Here is a 5,009-nt window from a genome sequence, read left to right as displayed (position 1 = left end):
CATGCCCTCCACGATCAATCTGAGCTTGTATCTGCTTCAGCTTCTTGTCAATCAGATGTCAGGCTGAACAACAGTAGAAGTCACACACGCACAAATCAGCTCAAATCAAATAAATTTTTATATGAAGAATTAATGTACTAGTAAATATGAGCTTTACATTTATGCTTTTAAACCCTTGGTGAACACGCCCCATAAACTTCCATTGTGAGTGCATTTAACCAATGTATGTGTTTCTGTTTTTACGTTTGATAATTGATAATTTTGTTTAAGAGTACTATGAAGGGTTTGTGTTGTAAAGGGTGCTGAAAATCAGTCCTACTGACCTATTGAAGGGATGCATGTTTTTTTTTTTTTTTTTATTCAGTCTGAATTATTTTTAATACATACGCAGATATATTTGGTTTTTAAATTGCATCTCATGATGTCGCACTATAAGTGTTAATGTTTATAGGTGCACTCAGTAACTATTTGCTTGTGTCATCTTGGACTTACAGTGACACCTAGTGGTGTGGATGCAGCATCATTCAAAAGCAATCGTTTTCTGTCACAGATGTCCTTATAGAAAATCACTCTTCACAATCAGCCATGATTAATGTAATCCAAGAATACGTGTCCAATAACAAGCCGGTTACTGAGATTAAGCAACTAGTATTCAGCTGATCATGTGATTCTAAAATGGCAGCCCCCATGTGGGCTCCCCTGCCCCATGTAGAGTAAAACAGCTTTCATAAGGTTACTGATATGACTAGAGTCCTCATCTCATGTGAGTGCTCATGATTTTATACATATGTTTCAAATTACTATTCATTTCTTAAGGAGTAAATATTTTTATGGGAAAAATTACTGACTGCACCTTTAAGACATGTCAAGTGAAAAATAGTTCTTTTAAAAATGATTCTCAATACCCCTGTGTTCTGTTGCACTCCGTCCAGCTGTCTTTTATGGTTGTCTTGTTACAAAAAAAAAAAAAAACTAAGAACTAAAAAACCTAAACTAAAAAAAAAAAATTATTCATTTAAGGTTTTCGTACAAAGTATATTATAACCTTTTAAAGCCTGATATATGCAATAATAGTCAGAAAATTCTAAACATGACAACAATGACAGTTTTGCAGATCCTTGTTATTCTAGCTGTCAGTTTGTCCAGACACTCCGGTGACCTTTCACCCCACACTTCCTGTATCACTCGCCATAGATGTGACTGTCTTGTCGGGCACTTCTCACACATCTTACAGTCTAGTTGATCCCACAAAAGCTCAATGGGGTTAAGATCCATAACACTCTTTTCCAATTATCTGTTGTCCAATGTCTGTGTTTCTTTGCCCACTCGAACCTTTTCTTTATGTTTTTCTGTTTCAAAAGTGGCTTTATCTTTGCAATTCTTCCCATAAGTCCTCCTGAGTCTTCTCTTCACTGTTGTACATGAAACTGGTGTTGAGCGGGTAGAATTCAATGAAGCTGTCAGCGGAGGACATGTGAGGCGCTCTATTTCTCAAACTAGAGACTCTGATGTATTTATCCTCTTGTTTAGTTGCACATCTGGTCTTCCACATCTCTTTCTGTCCTTGTTCGAGCCAGTTGTCCTTTGTCTCTGAAGACTGTAGTGTACACCTTTGTATGAAATCTTCAGTTTTTGGCAATTTAAAGCATTGTATAGCCTTCCTTCCTCAAAACAATGATTGACTGATGAGTTTCTAGAGAAACCGGTTTCTTTTTTTTGCCATTTTTTATCTAATATTGACCTTAAAACATGTCAGTCTATTGCATACTGTGGCAACTCAAAAACAAACACAAAGACAATGTTCAGCTTCATTTAATGAACCAAATAGCCAGTGTGTGGGTGTGAAGGACTTAATATGTAAGTTTCTCTAAGCCCATACAAGCCACCATAGTAAATCTTGTGGTCCATGACTTTCTCTTCTTGGTCTATAGAAATGTTTAAGATTACAATTCAGCAAATCAAATATGAATAATAATTTTTTTTAAAACATTCTCCCCAAAAAAACATTATTATTATTATATGCTTTTGTGCACCTAATTTACTGATGTTTAAAAAAGCGAAATCATAATAGCTTGTGAAACAATATATACAGTATAAATGATTCTATATTTATAATGACAGAGCAGCCTGTACAAAAGGAACATAAGGCCAGTCTGCAGGGTCAGTTGGCACGGCACTTGCAGGCCCTACATTACCAGGGTCAGCACTGCTGCTGCTGGACTTACTGATATTTCTATTAAAGGAATATTTTAGGTTCAATGCAAGTTAAGTGCAATCAACAGCATTTGTGGCATAATTTCAACTCGTTCCTCTTCTTTAAAAAAAGCAATAATCGAGTTACAGTAAGGCACTTACAATGGAAGTGAATGAGGCCAATTTTTGGAGCGTTTAAAAGGCTGCATCTTATCATTTTAATTATAATTTTATAAAAGCACTTGCATTTATTCTTCTGTTAAAACTCATGTATTATTTGAGCTGTCAAGTTGTTTAAATTGTCATTTTTAAAGCCATTTTAGAGTTTGTTGACATTATGTCAAGACAGCAAAGTTGTCAAATTGGCTGTAACTTTACACAGAAAAGGTTTGTAAGTGATTTTATAGGTCTAAAATTGTGTTTACATGCAAAGTTTATGTCTTGTGTCTATACTTTTGAAACTTTAACCAAAAATTGGCACTAAATCACTTGAAGCTCTATATCTTCATTCTTCAAGGGGTTATCAGCAGTCAGCACCAGTATTTCCTAAATCTTTGAGATCAGAACATTTATGGTTGCTTCTTTGGGCAATTTTATCACTGCGGAATTCCAGAAAGTAAAATCTGATTTCTTTGACTTGCTATTGTTTATGTTACAGCACTCTTATGTATCCTAAACAAACGTTATTAAATAACACTTTCACAATTTTTGCATAATTTGGAAAAATTACAGCTTGATCGGGAATGACGGACAGTACAAATATTTTGCTCAAGTAATATTTACCTTGATTTATTTTTTTTCCCCTAAAATTTCCTCTCAAGAATTCTCTTCCCTGACACTTTTGTAGACTTGGTGAACAGGGTTAGGTTTTATGCTCTTTTGGGCTCTATCATCTCACAGGACCTGAAGTGGGAGACCACATAGACTCCATTAGTAAAAAAGGCCCAGCAAAGGTTGTACTTCTCCACGAGCTGAGGAATTTCAACCCGCCACAGAATGATGGTAATAATTAACACATTTTTTGATGATGATGATGTAATTAGAAACTCTTTCATTATTCAACCCCAATGCATGCTGAACAACAGTATGATTAAAAAAAGTAAAATTTACTCAAATTAGTGAATAAATATGACAAGGTTTTCTACTTCAGGAATGATACAAGTTGACAAATTAAAAAATATATATATAATAATAATAATCATCATAAATATTTACTTTACTATGAATAAAAAACAAATGTAAAATTGACTTAATATTTTCAAGTTCACGCTTTTAACTTGGCAATAAAGCTCATTATTCGGATTCTGAAAGAAAAGAAGAAGAAAAAAAACTTTATTATGGGCAAATTTGTGTTGTGTGGTGAAAATGTAGGATATCTAAAAAATAAACCATAAAAATAAATGATGATGGCCTGGTAGAAAGTTTTGCTTATAACAAAGAAAAGAGCAGAAACCTCAATGATAAAAAATAAACCCTAGGGATATAAAGTGCCCACATAAACATGCCCAATATTTGTTTATCTCCCGAAACGGAAAAATTAGCAGAAAGTCCCTACGCAACTTGCGTATATTGTTGTAAAGGGAGCAGCACTGCCTACAGGCTTTACCGTTTATTACTCTTTGGCACTAAATTCAAATATTTCAGAAGCAGTGCAATAACATGTTCCGTGAAACTTATGCATTTGTCAGTTTTGTACAGGCACTTCCCTTGAAGTATTGGGAAACAAATCGTTATTGGCCTCTCTTAAAGGAATATTCCAGGTTCAACACAAGTTAAGCTCAACCGACAGCATTTCTGGCATAATGTTGATTACCATAAAAATATAGTTAATCTCGTCCCTTATTTACTTTAAAAAAGCAAAAATTGAAGTTACAGTGCAGCACTTATAATGGAAGTGAATGGGGCCAGTTTTCAGAAATGTGAAGCTTAGAATTTTATAAACACACTTACATTCATTCTTCTGTTATTAAAAACTGTATTATTTGAGCTGTAAAATTTTAAACTGTCATTTTTACTGTTGTTTTAGGGTTTGTTGACAGTACATCGTCATGGCAACAAAGTTGTAAAATTCACTATAACTTTACACAGAAAAGGTAAGTAAGGGATTTTATCACACTAAAATAATTTGTACACACGTCTTTGCTTTATACTTTTGAAACAGTGAGTATTTTAACATAATGGCCCACTTTCGCTTCCATTGTAAGTGAATCACTGTAACACAGATTTTAGCTTTTTATTTTATTTATTTTTTAAGAAAAGGAGGGACGAGACTAAATAAATTGTGTTTATCAACATTACGCCACAAATGCAGTCGATTGAGCTCAACTTGTATTGGACCCGGAATATTCCTTTAATGCTCATTAATACATGTTGAAGTATTGTCTATTATCTAGACAGCTCTTTATTTGGAAGTTCAGGTCTCTTCTATCATTTTATGTTCCAAATATGAAACAAAAAACATAATTGTTGTGCTCAACTAAAATGGAAAAAAGCAAATCTGTATAGCAAAACCATAAATGGGAACAAAAACTGTTCTTTCTGTTTTTTATATACAATTATTTCTAATATAATTAAGAACAGTACATTGCATGAAATGTTTATATTTAAACATTTCTAAAATGATATGCACTGTAAAAATTTTCATGACTTTTCTAACCTGGAAATCACTCTTTTTACTTTTCCTAAACTTCCAGGTTTTCCATGACAGTGGGAGCCCTGTAACTATTACATGTATATTACATAGCACCGAAGTACAAACTTTCAGCGTAACACCATGAAATGTGAAATAAATATATTTTATTATTATTTTCATTATC

Source organism: Xyrauchen texanus, chromosome 13 (assembly GCF_025860055.1).
Source record: "Xyrauchen texanus isolate HMW12.3.18 chromosome 13, RBS_HiC_50CHRs, whole genome shotgun sequence".
Taxonomy (NCBI): Eukaryota; Metazoa; Chordata; class Actinopteri; order Cypriniformes; family Catostomidae; genus Xyrauchen; species Xyrauchen texanus.
This window is presented reverse-complemented; position numbering follows the sequence as displayed.